Raw genomic sequence first — 15575 nt, 5'->3', positions numbered from 1 at the left:
CTGCCTGCAGTGCCAGCATCCCATATGGGTACTGGTTTGAGACCCAGCTGTCCCACTTCTGACCCAGCTGTCTGCTGTGGCCTGGGAATGTAGAAGAGGATAACCCAAGTCCTTGGGCCCCTGCACCCACTTGGGAGACCCAGAGGAGGCTCCTGGCTCCTGGCTTCAGATCAGCCTAGCTCTGGCTGTTGCAACCGTTTGGGGAGTGAACCTGTGGATGGAAGATTCTCTCTGTCTCTCTCTTTCTCTTTTTCTCTTTTTCTCTCTTTCTGCCTCTGCTTCTCTGTAACTCTGCCTTCCAAATAAAAATAAGTAAATTTTTTTTAAAAAATGCCTGGAAATGAGTGAAGATGACAATACAAACTATCAAAAAAAAAAAAAAAAACTTATGAGATACAGCAAAAGCAGTGTTAAGAGGGAAGTTTATAGCAATTAGTCCCTACATCAAGAAATTGGAAAGGCATCAAATAAATGAGTTTCAATGAATCTCACAGACATAGAAAAACAACAACAAACCAAACCAAAAAGAGTAGGAGGAAAGTAACAACTAAAATTAGAGAAGAAATTAGCAAAAATTGAAACAAAAAATACAAAAGATCAGTGCAATGAAGAGCTGATTTTTCTGAAGAAACAAGCAAAACTGATACACCATTGGCCCAAGTAACCAAAAAAGATGTAGAAGACCCAAATCAATAGAATCAGAGATGAAAAAGGAAATGTAAAAACATATACCACAGAAATTAAAAAAATCATCAGGAATCACCACAAAGAACTGTATGACAACAAATTGGGAAACCTTGAAGAAATGGATACATTCCTGGACACATCCAACCTATCTAAATTGAATCATGAAGACATAGAAAATCTAAACAGACCAATAACCAAGATGGATATTGAATCAGTAATAAAGACCTTCCCAACAAAGGAAAGCCCACAACCGGATGGCTTCATTGCTAATTCTTCCAAACTTTTAAAGAAGAACTAATTCCAATTCTTCTCAAACTATTCAAAACAATTAAAGGGATGGAATCCTCTCAAACTCCTTCTATGAAGCTTGCATCACCTTAATTCCAAAATCAGTAAAATACTCAGCAAAGAAAGATAACTGATATCAATAGACTGATACCACTCATGAACATAGATGCAAAAATCCTCAACAAAATACTAGCTAATATAATCCAACAACATATGAGAATGATCATTCACCTAAAGCAAGTAGGATTTATCCTTGGTATGCAGGAATGGTTTAGCATTCAAAAATCAATATGTGATAAATCACATTAACAAATTGAATAATAAAAACCAAATGATTACTTCAATAAATGCAAAGGAAGAATTTGATAAAATACAACATCCTTTCATGATGAAACCCTTAAGCTAATTGGTTAAGGAAGGAACATTCCTCAACACAATCAAGGCAATTTATTACAAACCCATGTCCACCATTATATTGAATGGGGAAAAGTTAAAAACATTTCCACTAAGATCCAGAACCAGACAAGGATGTCCACTTTAACCACTGCTATTCAGTATAGTCATGGAAGTTTTAGGCAGAGCCATTAGATAAGAAAAAAAACTCAAAGAGATACAAATTATAAAGGAGGAAGCCAACCAGCATGTTAACCAGTAGGCCAAATGTGCCAACCCCATAAATTAATGTTTCTAAAATAATTAACATGTTCACAAAAAAAGTATTTATTTGCATAGCAGCTTTCTTCTAAGTTATAATTTTACTCTGTTAGCATTCATTTATTGGTCTAATAGCTAGCTATTCAGGGTTCTGACACATAGCAAATAAAAATTTCTGGCCTCATGGAGCTTACACTGCACCCAGTGGGGTGAGAGGCAAATATTAGTTCTGTTTCTAGGGCCAGATACAAAGCTGTCACGTGCTGAAGTGAGGAACAAAATGAGAATATTCCATTTCTTAGGTTGTTGCTCCTTAAGAGGTCATAAAAGTGGGAAATAGTAAGAATATAATTTCTGTTTCCTTAAAAGATGTATTTATTTATTGAAAAGTACTGACAGAGTCAGAGGGAGAGACATACAGAGAGAGATAAATCTTCCATCCACTGCTTCACTCCATACATGGCTGTAATAGCCAGGTCTAGGCCAGGATAAAGCTGGAGCAACTCCATCTGAGTCTCATACACGAGAAGCAGGGGCCCAAATACTTGAACCATCGTCCACTGTATTCCCAGGCACACTAGGTGGGATCTGGATCAAAAGCAGAGCAGCTCCAGTATGAAATGCTGGCATTGCAAACAGTGACTTAAAGCTGCACCACAATGCCAGTCCCATAATTTCTGATTTTAAAAGACATTTTCATCATCAATAACAAAAACCCCTTGCAAAGAATTTCAAAATATTATTTCCTGAAAAATCCTGTTTACCTGACCCAGCATGCAAGGGTCTTTGGTACCACTTCCAATGTCACCATCTTCCTTCATGGAATCATAGCCTTTTCTACTCCAGCCTCCTCCACAGCATTCAGCCAAGAAACGAGGTGGTCCCTGGTGGGCTCTGGGGAGCAGAAAGCCCAAAGTTTCAATAGCCAGCCAAGCTCATTTTCAACAATCTTCACTTTGTTAGTTATTATATCATATGCCATAGTTGAAAATTTAGAAATATTCTGTAAAACTAAAAATTTGGGGTGAGTGCAGCAGGTTAAAACAATCGTCTGCAGCACTGGCATCCCACATGGATGCCTGTTTGAGTCCTGGCTGCTCTACTTCTGATCCAGCTCCCTGCTAATGCACCTAGGAAAGCCACAGAAGATGGCCCAAGTCCTTGGGCCCCTGCACCCACAAGAGAGACCTGGAAGAAGCTCCTGTCTCCTGGCTTCTGCCTGGCCCAGCCCCAGTCATTGTGGACATTTGGGGAGTGAGCCAGCGGATGGAGGATCTCTCTCTCTCTCTCTCTCTCTCTCTCTCTCAGGAACATGGTGTGTGTAGCCAGCACCTCGCCTGAGGGCACCTGCCACCCTTCCCTGTCACAGGGCTGAAATGCTTACTCAGCACTTTCTGGATGCCGCACCCTGTTCTCCAGCACAATCCCCTAGAGCTATTTTTAAAGGGCTGTGCCTGTCCCTGGCTGTAGCCAAACAGCCCTGCAGCATGTTTCCAGGGCTCTTGGTCACAAGTGTGCTCCAGCTCCACCAGGCCTCTCCCTGCTCACGTATTTCCTCTGACAAGTTCCCAAGAGGAATTTTGGCTAACACAAAACCCAGTATATTTGGAAGAGTTGTAGGGCTCTAAGACCCTAACCTTAAAGGGAGATAAGCTTCTGATCCTTCTGGGATGGGAACTGGGCAGTGCCTAAATAAATACCTGAGACAGTGCCTCCGAAAGTTCACTGTGAAACGTAACCTTAGCCTGGGGTAAAAAAAGACATGTTTAAAACTCTAACATCTTCAACACCTTCAGAATCAATAAATGATTCTGTCTTCTGTCTGGTACTCTTGAGATCGCTCTACCTCTGCCCCACTTCCTCCATAACAGACGGGGCTGAGGGTCCCTTTGTCTGCTGAGAGTGTGGCTGTTGCACACTCCTATCGGAGAGCTTTGCCCTCCACCTGGCTTCCACGCAGATGGCCTGGCTGGGCCAAGGCAGAACATGTGACTGTGCTTTGAACTGCGGGGTGTCAGGTGCCAAAGTTGATGGCCCTTCTTTCCAGCTTGCAGGTTTGAAAAGCCGAATAATGAGGCTTACCCCACTGTATTTCTGATTTGTGTATCGCATCTTTGGATTGGCGCCTTTTTGTTTGATGTCACCACTGCACGTTATTGATGGGAGCAGAGCACTTGATTTTGCCTCTCGTGTTTCATGAACCTGTTCCCTTTCACCATAGTTCAATGAGTGTGCTGAGGACTGGCCCACCTTCCTCTGCCTCCCCTTTCCAGAGGTTTATGGGTAAAACTCTGTGGCTAAAAGCAAGTGGAACAACACTTCCCTACCCTCCTGCTCCACACCACTGCCGTGTGAGGCCACCACCATCTTGGTCCCCTGCAAGCAGCAGCGCTGGTTGCCTTTGGGCCTGGAGATGCACACACCAGCAGGACAGCCCGACCCACTTGGCAGGATGAGCAGCGGGGAACCCAGGACCGTGATCCGGGCATATGTTTGGCACAACCCCAGATCTGTGGGCTCATTGCCCTGCGCTGTGGCCTGAGAACAGAACCCGTGCCGAGGCTTTGTCCCCAGCGCAGCAGTGTTGAGGGGTCGGGACTTTCGGGGGGGATCACTGCTTCTCGCTGGCTCTGGCGGGACTGGACAGGTTGCTAGCAGGGAAGCCACCCTGGCACAGCTCACGGCTCTCCCCAGAGCCCCTACCACGTGATGCCATCCACCACATGACATTGGCTGTGTAGTGACACAGCGCGAGGCCCTCGCCCGGTGAGGCCACCTGAGTGAGGACTTCTCAGCCTCCAAAACCATGAGCCAAAATGAACCTGGTTCCCTTCTAAGCTCCTCATCTTGGACATTCTGTTACCCAGCACAGAACGGACCAGCTGGGAGGAGAAGCCAGGCCTGGAGGGACAAAGGGAGGCTTCTAGAGCAGGGAGACCAGGCTTGGGGCACCTGTACTTTGGGTCACATTACACAACTACACAAACACGCATTCTGTCCCCTACTCTTTCTCCCTTCCTCCTTCTCTCCTCTTCTTTGAGACCTTCTTACAGAGATCAATGTAGATCCCTATAAAGTTGTAAGAAATAATGTAGAACTTGGCCATGCTGGCTGGCGAGCACACAGTCACAGGCGGGGCGGACTCAGACCAGAAGGGCGAGAGGGTGTGTGTGCCACACCAGGGCAGGAGAGCCCAGGCGGGCACCTGTCCTCCCTTATTCTTTCCCTGTGGAGCTGCACTGGCCAAGGAAGGATGACGTCCCATGTTATCCAGTGGCTTGGTAGCTTGATTTATAGCCTTATGTCTAGACATGTGGCCTGGGGGCCTCCTCTGTACCTTTCCCCACACCTCTGCAAGGACCAGAGGTGAGCCTCAGACTGGAGGTCGCTTTAATCACAAATGAGTTCCCCCGGGGAGCTGTTCTAAAGGCTCTGGAATCAAAGAAAGGAGAATTCCAGGAGTACTGGAGACGGTGAGTGGAAGACTGGGGCTTGGGAAAGATTTCCTTCCTGAGACTGAAGGAGGAATGCCTGCTCCCTTGGGATAAGCAATCTCTTTGACAAACCTGTCTCTCTGCTTTGCTGTTTTCTTTGTTCTTGCTCTTGTGGGGTTTCCCTTGGCATCCTGGTGATATTCCATGTGAAGAACCTCTGTATGTCTTGCTGTAGTGTGGGCCGCTGGGCTTGACTTGCTGAGGCGCCCAGGGTCCTTGGGACTTGGGACGGTGCCTGTAAGGCCAGAGCAGGTGGATCCATGGACACAGTTTTCAATCTCTGCCACAGTGTCCCTATACAGGATAGGCCAAGGACCCAGCAGCTTCAGGAAGGTGGAGATTGCACTTGTCCTACCCTAGTGCCCAGGGTGTTTGTGGCACCCAGGAGGTGCTCATTGGGTGTTCATTGAATGAATGTTCGTGTCATCATCCAGCATGATGCACAAAATAATAAACACTCAGTGGCTTGATAATTATTCATAAAGAATTAATTAGTAATATAAATATGATCAATGTTCTATAATTAAAACTATAAACCTATACGAAAAATAATAGCAACTTGCTTATATAATGAAAATATTAAATTATTCATGAAAAGATTAAATTCTTTAAATAACTTTATCAATTAGATTGAAACTGGATTTACTCAGGAAGTTGGATCACTTTGTCTGAAGAGAAAGAAGAACAAATTGCTACCTTGCAGAAACTGGAAGCAGGGGAGGTGATTTCAAGTAGCTTCAAGCAAGTACATCCAGCTACTTCCTTGTTCTCGCAAGGGCAGCACGGCGCTCTGAATTGTTTACAGTGTACTTGATGGATCTGCCCTTCCTCAAGATGTTTATCTTGTATTTGTAGGAGTTCTTCCACAGAGATAATAAAAGCCACTGCTTCTAAGACAGGTCTGCCAAGTAAGGTTGCATAGGTTGTCTCTATTTATATATTTATTTCAAGTTCTTTGAAAAGTCCCAGGACTGTTGTCTCAGTACATGCGTTTGCAGCATTGGTGCTTAGTGTGAACAGCTCTGGCCTTTCGTCAGAGTTACCAGACACTACTGCTGTGGTTTGACTGTGTTCCCCAAAAGTTCACGTGTTGGAACCTTAACTCCTCACTGCAGCAGCACTGGCAGATGTGATCTTTTGGGAGATGTCTGGGTCATGGGGGCAGAGGCCTTGTGAATAGATTAACGCTTTCTTACAGGACTAGAGCAGAGCAGGTTGTTAGCAAAGCAAGTTCAGCTTTCTTGGTTTCCTCTTGCTTCCTCTCAAACTGTGTGACCCCTTCCACTTTCTTTTTACGATTTTATTTATTTATTTATTTGAGAGACTGAGTTACAGACAGAGAGAGGGAGAGACAGAGAGAAAGGTTTTCCATCTGCTGGTTCACTCCCCAAATGGCTGCAACAGCTGAAGCTGGGCCAATTTGAAACCAGGAACCAGGAGCTTCTTCTGGGCCTCCCAGGTGGGTGCAGGGGCCCAAGCACTTGGTCATCTTCCACTGCTTTCCCAGGCCATAAACAGAAAGCTGGATCAGAAGAGGAACAGCTGGGACGTGAACCGGTGCCCATAAGGGATGCTGGTGCCACAGACTGAGGTTAAGCCTACTACTCCACAGTGCCATCCCCAATCCGTTTTACTTTCTACCATGAGTTGAAGCAGTAAGCATTCCCTCACCAGATGTGGCCCTGTGACCATGAACTTTGCAACCTCCAGACGAATAATAGTTTTTCAACAAAGAGTGATGGGACAACCAGACACCCATATGTAAGGGAATTAAGTGTCTTCCACCAGATTTCACAGCACATACAAAAATTAACTGAAAATGGATCAAAGATCTAAATCTAGAAGCAATAACTATAAAATTCTCAGAAGGAAATATAGAGTAACTCTTCATGACCTCAGATTTGGCAATGAATTCTTAAAAAGGATAAGTGCAAGCAACAAAAGAAAAAATAAATTGAACACAAAAAGCTAAAACTTTTTTTTTTAAAGATTGATTTATTTATTTGAAAGGTGGCGTTACAGAGAAGCAAAGGCAAAGGCAAAGAGAGAGAGAAGTCTTCTATCCACAGGTTCACTCCCCAAATGGCCACAATGGCCTGTGCTGGGCCAGGCTGAAGCCAGGAGCCAGGAACTTCATTTAGGTCTCCCACATGGGTTCAGGGGCCCAAGGTCTTGGGCCATCTTCTGCTGCTTTCCCAGGCACATTAGCAGGGAGTTGGATTGGAAGCAGAGCAGGTGGGACTTGAACTGGTGCCCATATGGGATGCCAGTGTCACAGGCAGCGGCTTTACCTGCTACGCCACAATGCTGGCCCCAAGTTTAAAACTTTTGTACACGAAAGGACATTGTCAGGAAGGTGAAAAGACACCTAACACAATGGGAGGAAATACTGTAAATCATATATCTGATAAGGTAGTTGTAACTGGAATATACAAAGAACTCAATGACAAAAAGGCAATTAAGTTCAAAATATAGGCAAAGGACTTGAATGGACATTTTCCCAAAGATCCCTAAATGACCAACAAGAATATGAAAAAAAAAAAAAAACCTCAGTACTGTTAGCCATTAGGGAAATGCAAATCAAAACCACAATAAAATATACTTCACATCCATTAAGATGACAACAATTTGGGGGAGGGGTGGAAAATGACAAATGATGTTAGGGATATGTAGAAAACTGGAACTCTTAGACATTGGGGGGTCGGGGGTGGGGTGTAAAATGATGCAGCCACTATGCAAAACCATGTGGTGCTTCCTTAAGAAGGTAAATATAGAACGAGCACATGATCCAGCATGCAAGGATGCAGAAAGGAACTGAAAACAAGTCCCTGAGCTGTACTGAATGGTTAGGAACAACCCACGCGTCCATCAGCGTCACTGGGTAGACACGAGGCGGTGCGGGCACGCAATGGAACACAAGCCGGCCACGCTCCAGGGCCTGTGGCTTTGTTTTGCAAGGAGTAGGGAGCTCAAAGGCAGCAGGCTAAGTGCAAGAGCCGGGGCGGGCGGAAGACGTCACTTCCTGTAGGAGTCCCTTTATAGGCTACATCCAGAATAGGTAAAACCCAAGAGACCCGGGATGGGGTGGGGGCGGGGAGCATGGGGGTGGCTGCTGAATGGGCCCAGGGTTTTCTTTCTAACAAGGTCACATCATTGATGAAAAGTTTTGAGTAGGAATATCACTTAGGAAAACTTGCAACATGCATTTGCTTCACTTTCGGTAAAAACTGGCTCCTAGACCTGCCGGGTCTCCGTTAAGATCAGGACTTTTAAAACATCTGCCTAACTTTCAGTTTCATTTCATTTTCTCTCACTTTAGTTTCAGTTCTGTTTCTCACGGCATTCTCTTTCCCTTTTTAGTGATATTATCTGCCCCTGTTTGTTATCATTGTTCTTTTCTTTAACCTGATTAAAAATAAACCAGTTATTCTAAGGCAGATGTTCCCAAACAGGAATTTTAAAGAGCTTTAAAGCTTTAGACCTTGCTGATTTATTCCAGCACTGAGCAAAATGCAGCTACTTTATTAGATCATAAATTTTCCTAACAGCTGCCTTGGTACCTATGTGTCCACAGCTGGATTTACCTCCTCAATTATTCCTTGACACGAGAAGGCTGGCTCTCTGATCAGCCTACCTTGAGGACCCCAACTCATGTCTTTGCCTGAAGAAAGGTTACATTCAAACAGCCCTGTGCTAACCCCTCCTGTGCTCTGGCCATGTGGTGGGGGAAGGCAGCCAGTCCACCTCTTCTTCCTCTTTATTCACAGCTGCTTTTCAGCACTGTGGAGGCACCACTACCCCAGAGCTTCACAGGACAGCACAAACCAGGAAGTCCCTGGACAGGACTCCAGCAGGGCCTGAGTGGTTAGACCACACCTCAGCCTTGACAACCCTTGGAGGACAGTGACTGCACTAGTTAGACAATGATACACACTCCCCTCAGCAAGTCACTGAGACATTTAAATGCCAGACGTTTCTGCCTGAAACTTAAATCTTTGGTGCCCCCATATTCAAAATGACATTGGTTTCCATTCCAAAATCAACAATACTCAATTTTTATGATTTGGGAAACAGAAAAAGGTAGAAAGAAAAAGAAAAAAACTTTAAATGGCAACCTTGCCATTAAAAGATAATTTATCAGGGCTGGTACTGTGGCGTGGTGGGTAAAGCTGCCACTTGCTAGTGCTGGCATCCCACATGGGCGCTGGTTTGAGTCCCAGTTGCTCCACTTCCAATACAGGTCTCTGCTGTGGCCTGGGAAAGTAGGAGAGGATGACCCAAGTTCTTGGGCCCCTGCACCCATGTGGGAGACCCAGAGGAAGCTCCTGGCTCCTGGCTTTGGTTTGGCCCAGCTCCAATCATTGCGACTGTTTGGGGAGTGAACCAGAGAATGGAAGGAAGACTTCTCTCTCTGCCTCTGCCTCTCTGTAACTCTGCCTTTCAAATTAATAAAAAATATTTTTTTCTTTTTTAAAAAAGGTATCTTAGCCTTTTGATATAGGGACTTTCTTTTACCTTTTCTATTCATATGTGTATATGAATATATATAAATATTTTTGGCCCCAGATTCTGCCTTTCTCACAAGCTCCATGGATGTGCAGCTGGTTTATAGAATGCACTTTGAGTAGCAAGGATTTTCACTGTTTGTTTTTTTTTTTTTTAAAGATTTATTAAAGGTAGAGCAATAGACAGACAGGGAGAGACACAAAGAGAGAGATTCTATCTGCTGGTTCACTCCCCAAATGGCTGCAATAGCCAGAGCTGGGTCAGGTCAAAGCCAGGTGCCTAGAACTCCATTGCAGTCTCCCATGTAGGTGACAGAAGACCAAGCACTTGGGCCATTTTCTGTTGCTTTCCCAGGCTCAGCTGGATTGGCAGCAGAACAACTGGGATTTGAGCCAGTTTTCTGATACGGGATGCCAGCATTGCTAACCCAGTACACTGTCCATAAACTTTTCAAAATACCTTTGTATAATTTATTTGCCCATTCACTTATTTTTGAACACTAATGCTATAAATTCTCCTGTTATGAATACATTTGCATATAAAGTTTTCTTTTTTCTTTTTCTGATTTAGGATTGTTTCCTTAGGACACATTCTCAGGAGAAGATGTACTAAAATGTACAAAAACTTGCAATATTCTTGGTACTGATTGTCTTTTCTTAACTAAATGGCTTCAGTAGTTCACACTCTAAAGCAGCCTGTTTACCATGACTGTTCCTGATAAAAATCGGCTGCTTACAGTTGTCTGAAGCAAAGCTTGTGTTAGAGGCAGTTGTACTTGTCTCATTTGTACAAAAAGGCCCTGTATTTTGCTGATGCCTCTGGGAATTTTTTAACAATGTACTAATGTGACCATGTTTCAATTTAAAAATTGAGCTTTGATCAGTGTATTTATTTGACACAGAGCCATAAAGAGATGTATACATTAGTGATCTGTGTCCCATAGTATTGACAAGATTCAGACACAGAAATAATTGGGGCAAAATTAGGGTCATGGGCCTGGGCTGTAAATGCTACAGCAGTTCAGAGTGGAGTGAGACCCACATGGACTAGGATGGTTGGGGGAGACTGGTTGTTTCCTCTGGAAGTGGTGGGACCTGGCATTGAAGAACGGCAGGACTCAGATAAATATAGAAGAATCCCAGCCCTTCTAGCATGCACAGAGATTGTTCATACTGATATTGGAAGAGAAGGAGACCCAGGCTAAAACTTGCATGTGATTTAGACTGTACTTATGCACTAAATTCCACTGTGCCATTTCCTGATTTGTATTCAAAGGAATCAGTTTACATAAACTCATATAATCTTAGAGCTATGAGAGACCTCAGCCACCACTCAGCACAATACCTCCCATATCCTACGTTTTGCATACTTGGCATTTTGTAAAGGAGGAAGTGGGCATTAATGAAAGATTAGAAGTTTTGTGACCTTATTTCTAGGACAATGTTCTTCCTCTTGGTCCCTTAATATTAATACTATACACTCTGATACCTCCTATGGGAAGATTATCTAATACTTTCTCTGGTGGTATTTTTATATGTTTCCCCCTCACTTTCTCCCCCCACAACAAACATATGCATACACAATACACGGAATTGTTACAAAGCCAGGGAAAATAATGGGGGTGGGTGATGCCAAGTAGGAATGATCATGTCGATTTGAAGAAGTATCTGAGTTTTGAATAGCTTGAAAGTTTAGTTCCATGCCTCTATTAGGTTACTTTATGACAATGATTAAATAATCTAACAAACTATTGGAAGTATTTATGGTCTTTATACTTCAGTATATTTAAAGAAAATTGACAAATGTAATCATCATAAAATTAAACTTTTCCTGGAGCCTTTACTCCATGGAAACCATCCTGCTAAACATTATAAAGTGTGCAACAAAAAGTGAGCTGGAGGACATGCCACCACGTAACTGACAATGGAAAAGATGAAGTAAGATACAGAAGCACATATCTACAAGTGCAAAATATTTGCAGGTATGCAGACACCTTCTGCATACCTTCTATTACCTGATCAGTGTCTTACAAAGAATGGGCACTCGGTACACATTCGCTAAATGAGGAAAGGAAAGAAAGATGAAAAGACCACTTCCAGGTAAAATAGCCCAGCAGAGTCCCTAAAAGAAGGGCTTCTTGATACAGGCCCCGAGGATGGGTAAGATTTAGGAGACTTGGGAGGAGATGAGAAACATCCCAGACAGGAAGTAAAACCAGAGCCTGGAGAGCCCACAGTGCACAAGTGTGTAGCTTTCCACAACAGATGAGTGTGGCATAACCAGGCACACAGCATATTAACATACACACACAACATAAAATTAACAATAGGTTTCCCTTACCAAAAGATAATTTTAGAGCAAGAGAAAAAAAATCCCAAGAAATAGCATTGAAAAGTTATTTATCCACCAAAAAGCTAGACAAAACTAAACAAGAACCACAACCTGAAAACTTCCCCCAACTATATTACTGAAGACAAAAACAGCCAGAGATGGAAAATAGAGCATTTCCTGACATTTCCAGGAGGTGTTCATGACTACTGATCACACAGTTGCAAAATATTGCTGGGGCCGCGTCTGTCCCTGTGTGAAAGGAATGTAAGTTCTGTCCTGTGTGACCGCACAGTGGCCAAGGTGTTGCAAGCACTCACTGATCACTCAATCTGCACACAACACCTTTGTCCCAAACCCTTTAGACAGTGAAAGAATGAGAGCCATTAGTCCAGGTACTAGTCCCTAAAATACAAAAGCTTTCTTTTCTGTTTTAAGGATTTTAAACTATAAGAAAAGTCATGTACTAGTCACATATGCAAAACACATGTGAATATTTTTTGTTATAATTTTCTTACCCTTTAAAAGCATTTCTGTTTTTTAAAATAAAAAGTCTTGCTGTTTAATCCAAACCCTGATATTTGTAAATGTATATAGATATATGATAACTATAGCATAAAGAGCAAGAGGTGGGGGAGTGTTTATCATGAACAAGTTTTCTACTTTTTTATGAAGACACGACCTTAACTAAGTAGACTATGAAACGAGGATGCATACTAGTTCCCTACAGAAAATATTTTTTAAAAGATGACAACAGAAGTAAAATAGCAGAAAATTATCCAAAACTACCATTTCAATACTCTGTAAACTGTGGCAAACCGAGAAGAAACCGAATGAACTTCAATAAGCTCCGTGGGAGTCTCTGGTGTTTTTGCCCCGAGCTGCTCTCTTGTCCCTCTTCCCCCAGGTCTCTGGTGAGGCAGTTCCACCAGGGCAGAGCAGGTCAGGAGAGGTAGCTGAGCTGCCAGAGGGGACAGATTTCATTTGGAGCAGAACTTGAAAAAAAAAAAAAAAAAACACTATGCCCAGAGGCATTGTCAAAAATTGGGGATCTCAGTGGCCCACAATCAAGGAAATCCAGCATTGCAGCCAGGCTGAGGTTTGCAACACTGGTTGGAGCAAGCAACACCAGCAGACCGGCCAAAAATTTAAGTGTGACCTGGAAATGGAGTCGGCCCCAGCACGCCCTTACACTCCCACAGATCCCTAGGGGACTGGAAGGCTGCCGGAATCTGATGGTTGCACCCAGATTCAGAGGACAGCAGAGAGAACTTAGCTGTGTGGCTTGCTGGCTGAATGTGAAGCTTTGTGACACAGTTAGGGCAAAGGTTGACGAGCAAACTCCTCGCATGCTGCATGTGATCTTCAACTGAGACACAATTCCAGCAATCGAGAGTGGAAGCTTTGTTAGACCAAGGTAGTTAAGCATAACTTCAGATCTGACACTGAACTACGCCTACCCAGAGACAACCCCTAGGAAATGAGGCTTAAAGTTACAACAAGAAAAACAGCGACAACAATAATAAGAAATATGAGCAGAAACATCAGCAGCTGCATGTTGCAAGGAAGTCACTCTCCAGTTGGTCCAGGGAAGTCATTCATCCAGTGAGCAACATGGTAACAGTAACCGCCTTCATTGAGGGGTTTTAGAATCCGCAGTTGCTATAATATACTATCTAAAATGTTCAGTTTCAACAAAAAGTTATGAGCAGCACAAACAACACTAAGTGTGTCCTGTGTAGAGGGAGTGAAAGCAAAAGAAACTACCTTGGAGAGGACTCAGATTTTGAATGTAGCAAAAACTAAATATGTTCAAAGAATAAAAGGAAACAATGCCCAAAGAATTAAAAGGATGACAACATATCTCACTGAATACAGAATATTCATAAAGGCAGAAGTTATTGAAAAGAGCCAAATTAAATTTTAAAATTGAAAAGTACAATGATTGAAATGAAAAATTCATTGGCCAGGTGGGGTGGGGGGCTTAATAGCTGATTTGAGATGGCTGAGAAAGAATCAGTGGATTTGAGGATACTGCAAAAGAGATTATTCAATCTGAAGAACAGAAGAAAGAATAACAAAAAAATGAACAGAGTTTCAGTCAAATTGTTGAAAGCCAAAAAGCAGGGCTGGCTTTGTTGTTACCATGTTGAAATTCTTGAAAATATTAACAAACAACTCATCAGGATGGAGGCCAGACATATTCAAAGAAATGCAGGAAAAACCAACCTGTTGATCCATAATTCCATATTCAGTAAGCTATCTGGAAATAGAAGCAAAATAAAAACATTCCCTAAAAAATAAAGTCTTAGGGAATTTGTTGCTACCTGACCTGGCTTACAAGAAACAGAGGAATGTGTGGGGACAAAAGGAAAGTATAGCTGGGACTGGAGTCCTGGCATGGGGTGGGTGAAGCCACTGCCTGCAATGCTGGCATTTCAAAGGGCCACTGGTTCAAGTCCCAGCTGCTCCACTGACAATTCATCTCCCTGCTAATGCATCTGGAAGAGCAGCAGAAGATGATCCAAGTGCTTGGGCCCCTGTACTCACTTGAGAGACCCGGACAAAACTCCTGGCCCAGCCCTGGCCATTGCAGCCATTTGAGGAGTGAATCAGCACATGGAAGAGCTCTTTCTCTCTCTCTGTCTCTCCCCCTCTTCTCTCTAACTCTGCCTTTCAAATAAGTAAATATTTAAAAAAGAAGAGGAAATGGCAGCAAATGGTCATGCTAACCCACACAAAGAAACAGAATACCTCCAAAGGTAGTCTATGTTAATATAAAAGAAATGTAAATCTAAAAGACAACATAACTACATTTTTAAATTTTCTTAATAAGAAATACAATTGTATAAAGCAATAATTAGGAAACTGAGTTGTTGGGCTTATGAATGATAAAGACGTCAAGATAGAGAACATCGTAAAAGATGTAGAGACAGTGTAAAAGAGCAGGGAGGAGATGAAAGCTACTGGAGCAAGGAAATGTTCCAAGCAATAACTAACCCACAGGAAGAAATGAAGAGCACCAAAGATGGTAAGTAGTAAGGATTTAAATCCCTCACTCTCAACACAGCAAGGACAACGAAGAGTTGAGCAATACTATCAGCCAGCTTGGTCTCAGTGATAAGTATAGAACACTCTGTCCAACAGCAGCAGAATTCTTTTCAAGCACATGTAGACCGTTTTACAGGATAGGCCATATGGTAGACGACAAAGTAAATCTCAATGAATTTTTAAAAGTAAAGGATTGAGGCCATGAACCTATTATTGCTAAAATACACTGGGTAAGCTGAAAGATCAAATAGCCTTCTTCCATTGCAACTCACACCTTACCTCCCTTCATGCTCAGAATCTTAAAACACTACTCATCAAAATTTCCTCAAGGCCGTCGCCGTGGCTCAATAGGCTAATCCTCTGCCTGCGGCACAGGCACCCAGGGTTCTAGTCCTGGTCGGGGCACCGGATCCTGTCCCGGTTGCCCCTCTTCCAGGCCAGCTCTCTGCTGTGGCCTGGGAGTACAGTGGAGGATGGCCCAAGTCCTTGGGCCCTGCACCCCATGGGAGACCAGGAGAAGTACCTGGCTCCTGGCTTCGGATCTCCGCGGTGGCCATTGGAGGGTGA

The sequence above is a fragment of the Oryctolagus cuniculus genome, chromosome 10 (genome assembly GCF_051225735.1).
Source record: "Oryctolagus cuniculus isolate XC-2025 breed Fujian yellow rabbit chromosome 10, ASM5122573v1, whole genome shotgun sequence".
In the NCBI taxonomy this organism is placed as follows: domain Eukaryota; kingdom Metazoa; phylum Chordata; class Mammalia; order Lagomorpha; family Leporidae; genus Oryctolagus; species Oryctolagus cuniculus.
The sequence above is the reverse complement of the archived record's forward strand: the minus strand, read 5'-3'. Positions refer to the sequence as shown.